This window comes from Psammomys obesus, unplaced genomic scaffold, assembly GCF_907164565.1.
Source record: "Psammomys obesus unplaced genomic scaffold, mPsaObe1.curated_primary_1811, whole genome shotgun sequence".
NCBI lineage: Eukaryota > Metazoa > Chordata > Mammalia > Rodentia > Muridae > Psammomys > Psammomys obesus.
This window is the reverse complement of record NW_026596040.1, coordinates 5,569,698-5,579,548: the sequence shown is the minus strand read 5'-3', so window position 1 is coordinate 5,579,548 and position 9,851 is coordinate 5,569,698. Positions and strand designations below refer to the sequence as shown.

Below are 9,851 nucleotides of genomic sequence, written 5' to 3'. Positions count from 1 at the left end.
TGTGTGTGTGTGTGTGTGTGTGTGTGTGTGTGTGTGTGTGTGTGTGTATGTGTGTGTGTTTTGCTTTTTCTCCAGAAGCATTATTTAATTCCTATCATAGAAGTAATCCAGTAATCATGATAGATATCTTTGGAATGGAGAAAAAAAGCTTCAGTACATTTGTGATATCTCATCATCTTATATTTAAAAATCTGATGTCTGATTTCTGTTTGAACACTTGTCCTTATACATGTGTAAATATGAACTATCTGGATCTTATTCAACAGCATAGCTCCTTCTAAATTTACTTCCACAAAGTGCTTTGGTATTGATTTCAAATAGAACAAACTTGTAACTGGTAAATAAATAGAAGGAAACTAAACAGTATATAAATAAAAAGAAAGTATCATTCCTCAAAAGTGAATTTTCTAGATTTGGTATTTTTGATAGTTGTGTTCATAAACTCCTGGAACGAAGCTGTCCAAGCTATAAGACTTTGCTTGCACATTACATTATCGAGTCTTCACCTCTTTCTTGATCTTTTCTCCTTAGTCTTGTATTTATACTGTGTAGTAGTAGGATGTGAACACGCACTGTTTAATACGGTGCCTGACTTTTGTTTTAAAGTCCCTGAAAGTGTTAGTTTATATTATTCTTAAACCACAGGGGCTTGTCTTGGCACTTTCTACATTCTTTGGTGTACCAGGTGCTGGAGTTTTGTGTCATCTGTAACCTTTACGAACTCACTGCTTTCGCAACCAGCATATTATATGGGCTTTCACTATGTGACAGATCAGACAAGGAGAAGCTCCCAGAACATTCCAGCAGGCATGTCTTGATGATGCTATTAGCCTTGCTCTTTGATTTTTAGTGAGGGAATTATCTCCCATCAACTGAACCCTTCTCTCTCTATAGCATTACAACTGCACATATCTAAAACGGCATAGTGTGTTTAAAGTCCAAAATAGGAAGTTCTATATGACACACACACACACACACACACACACACACACACACAGTGCTCATCAGCTAAATCCATAGAGAAGATATTTATTTATAACACAGAGAAATATGAAAGTGGGACAAATTACAGTCCTTTTAGCTTAAGAAAGAGAAAATGCCATCCAGCTCTCCATCCCAGTCTAAGCTTTTCTCTTCTGACTGATAACGAATTCCCGTCTGAACTGTTTGCCGCAGTTTGACACTACAGTGAATTTCAAGAACGCTCTTCCTTAAAGGCAAGTTTAGGGAGACAGAAAGATGACTTACCCAGTGCCTAACTGCTGGCTAACTCAGTGGCCTTACTGCTGAGGTACCGGGACCTTAGTTCAGATCTTCAGATCCCAGCCCCCACACAAAGAGCCAGAAATGGCTGAATGTGTACTCGGAACCCAGTGCAGTGGCAATGGGAGGAATGGGAAGAAAAAGTCAGGCCAACAGGCTTGGCAGCAAGGCGCCTTTCCTTGCTGAGCCATCTCTCCAGCCTTCATAACTAAAAATAAATTAAGATAAAAAAAATAAGGATTGCCAGAGCCTACTGGCCACCAGCCTAGCTCCAGGTTCACTGATCCTGTGTCAAAGGAATATGGCAGAGAGTGATAAAGCAGGACAGCTGAAGTCTTCCTCTGGCCTCTATAACTTGTGTGTACCTTCCTCTGGCAGGTACACACAAGTTAATGCACTTATACACATGTACACACACACACGTCTGGAAAAAACAGTTTTCATTTCAATTTCTTCTTAATCTTGAGAATTTTGTTCATGTATAAATAGAATATGATCATGACTACGCCTCATTTCCTCTCTCCAGGTCCCTCCACATCCCCCAACACTGACATTGTTAGCGTTCCTGACATCATGTCCATTTTTTTTATAACCCATCAAATCCAATAAGTACTACCCATATGCCCATGGGGGTGGGAGAGCCCACTGAAGCATGGGAAATCTACCAATGTCTGCACGTTGAAAGACGAATGATTCTCCCTTCCCAAAAGCTATCTAGTGCCAGTAGTTATTCAGGAAGGGATGGGACCTGAAGAGTGTGGCCCCTCTGACCCTGGACTTTTGCTGAATACACTGTGTGTAGGTCATGTGCAGGTAACCGCGACTGGCGTGGAGAAAGCAGGTCTTTAGCCAGGCTACGTCCAGAGGTTTGCAATTCCCAACGTTCCTCCTCATCATCCTGCTCTTACGTTCTTTACATTCTGTCTTCTGCTTTTTTCTTGATGTTCCCTAGGCCTTGCTTGTGGGAAGAGACTTAGAATAATATCTCATTGAGGGATGAGCACCCAGTCTCTTATTCTTAGTACTACTGTTACCTACTACAAGAAGGAAGCTTCTGTTGAGAGCAGCCCAGGTCTGTGGGTATAAACGCAAAGGTCTGGAATGAAATGTGGCAGCAGGACCTTTGAGCACGGTAACAATAGCAAGTTCTACCTAAGCACCGAGGACTTCCCAGCCATAAGATGCAAAAAAATTTTTTTTTCAGAGATAAAAAGGCACATTTAAGCCCCTTCTCTTTAAAACATCAGTGTCTGGCATGGTATACACTCTCTTATAAGCGGATATTAGTTGTATAATACAAGACAGCCATCTACAGACCTAAAGAGGCTAAACACTAAGGAGGACCCTAGGGAGGATACTTAAATCTCATTCAGAATGGCAAACAGGATAGACACCAGAAGCGGTGGAAGAGAGGAAACAGTATGGGAGTCTACTATAGAGAGTCCTCTGAAAGGATTCACCCAACAGGGAATCGAAGCAGATGCGGAGACTCAGGGCCAAACTTTAGGCAGAGCACATGGAGTCTTATGGAGAAAGAGAGGGGTGGGATTAGAGGGACATGGAGGAGACAGGAATCCTACAAGGAGACCAATAAAACTAAAAGTTCTGAGCCCAGAGGGTCCTGCAGAGACTGATGCACCAACAGAGGATCATGCATGGAGAGGACATAGATCCCCTGCTCAGATATGGCCAATTGGCAACTCAGTCTCCATGTGGATCTCTGAGAGTGGGGAGCAGGGGCTGCTTCTATCATGAACTCAGTTCCTTGCCCTTTAATCACTTGCCCCTGGTGATGCATCCTAGCCAGTCCAGGGAGGAGAGAACACAGGCAGTCCTGATGAGACTTAACAAGCTATGGGCAGATGGCAAAGGTGAACTCCCTCTTTCAGTGGACTAGGGGGAAGAGGATAGGGGAGAAGAGGGAGGGAGGGTGGGACTGGAGGTAATTGAGGGAGGGGGCATCAATCGGGATATATAATAAATACATTTTGAAAAAAAATTAAAAATAAAAAAATCAGTGTACTAGTAAGGATTAAACAATATGCAAATTCAGTATGAGGACTTGCACTTTTATCCTCATCTCTTTTATGTTTTGTTTTTGTCCTTCGGTTTTGTTTTTGTTTTTTTTTTTTTTTTTTGTTTTGTTTTGTTTTTTGCTTTGTTTTATTGTTCGTTCATTCGCTTGCTGTGACTTGTTTTGTTTTTTTGAAAAAAAGTGTCTCTTTCTCAAAGAGTATAGTTGGCCCTAATCACACAGAAACCCTCCCTCCAGAACCTCGTGAGTGCTGAGGTCCCACCAAACCAGCCTTCAATGCATATCTTGAGTGCCTAGAATGAACCATTCATATCAGACATAACGTTCCGTAAATTATCCCTATGCCTGTATCCTGCCTCTCTGTTCCTTCCATGATAGCCTTCAGATTCCAGCTTTATGAAGTCCTTCTGTTGTGGCAAAGTCATTTACTTTGAAATTTTTTTATTCAAAATCACTTTGTGCCCACGCTACGCAGCAGGACTGAACAAGGAGATTGGTGTCAGGTGGGCAGAACCTTAAACTCAACGCCCAGCGATTTTTGTTTGTTTGCTTGCTTGTTTTGTGTGTGTGTGTTTGTGCCCGCGTGTGTGTGCATGTGCCTGTAATCTTTAGCACTTAGAATATAAAGCTTCATTTAGAACACATATATTGTACTATGTCCAACTGTAACATCAGGTTTTATACATAATTATATCTCAGCGATGGTATCTGAATTGATTTTTGAATTTTTGTTTCTATGGAGAATAGCGCATAGAGTTAAGATAACCACTTCAGTAAGCAACAAAACTTTTCTTTCAAGAGACCGCCAATTGTGAACACAGACACACACACACCCAACACACATGCACATACATGTCTACTGGCTTCTATCAGAAAAAAGTTTTGAACATACAATTCTGTTTTGCAAGTTTGAGACATTTAAATTAATTAATTAATTGTGTGTGTGTGTGCGTGTGTGTTTAGGTGGAGGTCAGAGGACAATCTGCAAGAGTTACTTCTTTCCTTCCATATAGGTCTGTCCTGGGGATCAAACTCAGGTCTTCAGGACTTTCCCAGCTGGCCTTCCTATTTTATGAATGATCCATATTGCTTTTAGTTTATGATTTTATTATGCCACACCACAAGCGACGTGTTGCTAGCCGGTTACTCTTCTGTGGAGTATTGAGAACTGAGTGGAGTTTTTCATAATAGGAGTGTGTACACCCATCTTTGAACACTCAGATTATTTTATTCAAATTTCTGTACGTCAGCCTAAGCAGTAGTACATTAGTCGTTATAAATTTTTGAACTGAGATTACCCTGCCCTTTTGAGAAACAGCTGACACACTCAGGTCACCTTCTATTTATAAACCTCTCTGTTTATGTTTGGGACTTCACAGAGGTGTCTTCTTGATAGGTTTTCTTGTTCTAAATTCAAGGTCTGTGGAAACTGTTACCAAGGAAACAGCTGGATAGGTTATGTATATTTCACTTAGACCTAAAATAGAAAAGCTTGCTCTGGGTTATAAATAAAATTCTATAAAACTTGTCCAATAATCTGTGCGCTTTTCCGTTCCCACTATCTTGCCTTCCGAACAGCTCACATGTACAGCAATGCCTGCCTTGGGCAGAAGCTCAGTGCTCATGTGTTCCTTGCTCTGCTTAACCTGAACACTTCCTGCTGAGTCTGAGGGTCCTCCCTCATGTCCAATAGTTGAAATGTGTCACCACGTAACGGCTGTTAGTCCCTTTGAGTCTAGAGAGAAAATGAGGTAAAGATAGTTGTCACACGGAGACTTACCTTTCCTCATGAAACGACCTATCCCCACAAAGCCCTTCTAAATCCAGACAAAAGATTATGATTCAAGGCAAACATTGTGCCAAGGAGTGAAAGAAAGTAAGCCTGAGTGTGATGGGCAGTCACGACGATAAGAACCCGTACTGACTGAATGCACCTGTTCGCACACCCACGTGTCTCCAGCGCTCAGGAGGCAGAGGTTGGAGAAGAGCATTTGAGGCCAGCCAGGGCTGTATGGCAGAAGCATGTCTCCCAAAACTAGGACAAGACACATTGAAAATAAACTTAGTTTGCCATCTACATAGAATGCCTTGCTCCTCATGCTCTGTGACCTTTTAATGCACTTCCCATGTTACAGTGACCCCCCCCACCAAAAATCATTTCGTTCCTACTTTAAAATTTTAATTTTGCTATTGTTACGAACTGTTAGGGAAATATCTAATATGTGACCCCCAAAAGGGTCACGATCCACAGGCTGAGAAACACTGGTCTAGAAAGTTCTTTCCCCGACTCTCTTCTTGTTTGTCTCTCTCACCTTCCCTAAGTAATCTCTCCTGGCGCACCTGAATATATGTTATGATTCTCATGTTCTATTGTCTGAGCAATTGCTGAAGTTATTAAAATGCTGACTCCCACCACTCACCAGGAAGGACAGCCATCTTTTCTTAGTACAGTACAGTTATGTCCTATTCCAGGTGTCTCCTAGCTACTTGCAAATTAATGAGTACATAATGAGTGACAAATTCCACAAAACATACCTTTAAAGTGCAAACAGAAATCCAGGCTTGGGAACAATTAGCCTCACCTCAGGATAGAGTCAAAAGGTGTGAAGGGAAGTGACAGGAAGTAACGTTTGATCTGGTTTTAAAAGACAAAGCTGAAGGGATTTTGCCAGGGAGTTGAGGCAAGGAAGGAGGTATCAACCAAAGAACTACATGACCAAATTGACAACTTTGCAGTAGGTGAACCTCACCTGCTTGGTCCTTCATCTCCCAGCGGAAACTGCCGCTCCCGAGATTTCCTGGAAAGCCCCTTAAAGAGAATAGATGTTCCTTCCGTGTGTAGTAAGAGCTCTTTACATCCCTTTCTTTTATATATGTGTTTCTAAAATGAAATTTTGTCAGGACATTAAAAAAAAAATACCACCAATAATGTTACATTGTATTTGTATCTTTTTGTTCTGATGGTGTTAAATTTTAACTAATTCCCAATATTTGCTATTTTTATTGTATGAAAAAGGTGGTGAGAGAATAGAGCTTTAAAAAAATAAAAACATAAACATGCAAGCCCAACAGCTTAGCTTCCTGAAGGTGCAGACACTACTATACTGAGAATCAACACCTAGCATGGTGTAATGGATGGATAGTTGCCCCTCCAGGGACAATAATCCCTCCATGTAGGGAAACTAGATCTCCGGAGTGAAAATGGCTCAAGTGGCAGCCCTTTATATTATATTTTTGTGCCAAACTTATGAGCACACAATGAAATACATCTGCACTGGGGGAGCTTTTGAGGGACTGTAGCCTGCCTCTGCTGGCAAGCAGGGATAATGTCCTCAAGCGTAATTCATACATTTTGAACGCTGACAGCATCTCGCTCAAAAGCATCATCTTTGGAAAGAGGAGAGGCTTAGATAAGCTCTCAAAGCTTCCTTAGGGTGGACGTTTTCCAATATCAATTATGCAGAACTGCTGGAGCATTCAGCGTCACACATGTGAACTCTAGCTATTTCATATCACATCGCTTTCAAATCGTAACTCAGCGGCAACAGCCTTATTGGAAAGCTTGAGGTTAATTATGACTTTACTCAGCTTCTAGCTTGAGGCAGAAGCAGCCACAAAGCCAAAGACCCCTGGGAATACTTACCCTGTCGATGAAAGCGCAAATTCCCTTCCCGCATAAGCATGAATTTCTTTGCTCTTTCAAAGGGTGTCTGTGCCTTTCCTGTTCCTTGTTTTTAATATAAAAGAGGTGATAAATTTGTTGGTTCTCCCCTTTATGTTTTAGTAGGTGCCCAGAAGAGTGTTGTGTCCTTGAAGAACTGTAAATATGACAGTAACAGCAATATCTGTTAGTCTTTTCATCACACACTTTGATGCATTTATTCTTTGAAAGAGCCCAGAATGATAAGCACACTACATTCCCATTTTTTTTTTCTGCAAGAGAGTAGAAGCTTAGAATATTAATTGCTTAAGAATATACAATAAGGAAACTTAATAACCAGTTTTTCTGATTTCAAATTCCAGGGTCTTAACTGCCTCTTACCATTCCATTTCATTAAGCTCCAGATGTGACTTCTATCCTGTGCCCTCCCTGTCTGTAGCCTGCCGGCAGCTAGATCAGAATCCTGCTAAAGAAAGGTTTGCTGTAGCTACAAAGGTTGAAAGCCTGACAGATGTGCACTTGAGGGTTGGCTCTGCAATTTCATAACGGAACAACATTTTCCAGGTTAACTAACCTCTTTCATTCTCAGTGTAAAAAAATGAGTAAATGCCAAAAGGGTTCGACTGAAGTAGCTCAGTGAATTCACGTGTAGTGTAGTGCCAGGCTCTTACGAGAAGCAGCATGATGTGAGGTGGGCACCCATGCCAGCTGCTTAGAAAGCATTTATGCCTTCTTCATTGGCTTGGGGTTTCTCCGGTGGCTGTGACCATTCGCTCATCCACGCCTTCCTGGATTATGTTTTCTCCGTGCAGATCTAAGTCCCAACATACAGGCTAGAAGAAACCACTGAGCGAGAATGACATGGATGCCCTTTTGTATCTTTTAAATGCCTTACAAGCTTGCTGTACAGCCCAATATTATGAAGGCATTTTCTCAGCTGAGGTTCCTTCCTCTCAGATGACTTTAGCTTGTGTCAAGTTGACATGAAACTATCCAGCACAAAATGTAATTACTTATTTGTGTCCTGAAAACAGTTTCATTGGTGTGGCACATCTCACGGAGGGCTGAGCACAGCAGTCTCTTATTCTGTACTCCTGGACTAGTTGTGAGTCTCTATGTCAATCACCATCTCCTGCAAAAACAGTCTCAAGAGATCTGAGAGATGTTCTAATCTCTGTGCATAACAGGAAGCCACCAGAAGTCAGTTTAATACTATGTTCGTTTAGCAGAACAATGGTGGTTGATTGTCTCCGGGGGCCTATAACCTGTGCCACCTCAGCTTCCAGATGCTGATCCCAGTGCCACAGTCGCATGTGCTGTGCCATCCCGTGACCTGTGCAGACAAGTTCACCCTCTCTTGCTCCAAGCTCATCGCATCCTCATGACCCTGGCCCCCTAGGGACACTCTAAAGAGCACAGCTACAGTGTTTATAAAGGGTGGCCTCAGCCCAGGATCCCAGTCCTTGAAGCCAAACATCAGGGTCTGTAGAGAGCAGCAGATGCTAGAACACACAGTGATCAGTAAGAATCTTTTAAAAATTTCTCATTAATTATTTATTACAACTTATTCACTTTGTATACGGGCTGTGGCCCTCTCCTCCATCTCCCCCAATCCCTCCTTCCCTCCCTCTTCCCCCATGCCCCTCCCCTCGTCCACAGATAGTGGAGGTCCTCCTCCCTTTCAATCTGACCCTAGCCTATCATGGTCTTTCTGAGTTCTCACTGACAGCACTTCAGCTTACTACCACCCAATCTCTGGAAGCATACAGGAGTAGCTCAAGCCTCATGTTCTCCTCACTGATGTTAACCACTGTAGGTTCATACTTTGCTCTGCTCTCTCCTTTGTTCCAGTGAAGTACTTAAGGACTTGTGGCAAAGACACACCTCCTTTATCTCCATCTCCTCTTGTCAGGAGTCTCATTAGGCCTCCATCACCTACACAAATTCAGCAGCCGCATCTTTCTGTATCCATGCCTCCATTCTCTCCCCAACTCTGTCACCAGAATAACCTCATCTAAACCTTTCCCCACTACATACTTACTAGTCAGGAACTTCAACACCCCCCTCCACTGCTTACCGGAAGGTTAGTCCTACACCTTGAGTTTCTACTCCTACCAACTACTATTTCCAGCAATACTGCTTACCAGGAAGATGTGGGGCGGTGCTTGATTGGAACTTATCCCTACCCAAAATAGTCTCTGTGACTATTTTCTGTTGTGTCACAGCACCTGTGATTTTCTTTCTTTTCTTTTTTTCTTCTCTCTCTCTCTCTCTTTTTTTTTGGGGGGGGGAGAAGCAGGATGTTTCTCCTGTGTCTACATCTGCTATCTTCCTATTCATTCCTCATGTACCAGACATAGGGTGTTATCTTCTGACACTTCCTTATGTGTAGGGAAGGTCGAAAGGAAGGTCATTGTCTAGACTTATAAAAGTAATTGTGTGTGTGTGTGTGTATGTGTGTGTGTGTGTGTGTTAAAAATAAACAGCACTTAACTGTGTGTCAAGTGTGGTGGTACACACCTTTAATACCAGCAGTAACATTTGGGAGGCAAAGGAAGGCAGATCTCTGTGAGTTTGCAGCCAGCCTAGCCTATAAAGCAAGTTTCAGGCTACACAGTGGGCTCTGTGTCAAAGAAACAAAGCAATCACAGCACCTGTCAAAGAGGGCAGATAGATAACAATGCTGGTGATAAAGGTAGGTTGGTGTATGTTAGGAGGCTAGATAGATAATAGATTGATATAGATGAATAGATAAATGATAGATGATAGATATACAGACAGATAGATGATACATAGATAAATAATTGATAGATTAGATAGATAGACAGATAGAGATAGATAGATAGATAGATAGATAGATAGATAGATAGATAGATAGATAGATAGATAGAT

General features: G+C 42.0%; 1 protein-coding gene across 4 annotated transcripts in view; it reads left to right on the top strand.

Moving 5' to 3' along the window:
• Jakmip2 (janus kinase and microtubule interacting protein 2) overlaps nt 1-9,851 on the top strand; it is a 140,129-nt gene that overhangs the window by 74,003 nt on the left and 56,275 nt on the right. The window lies entirely within an intron of this gene.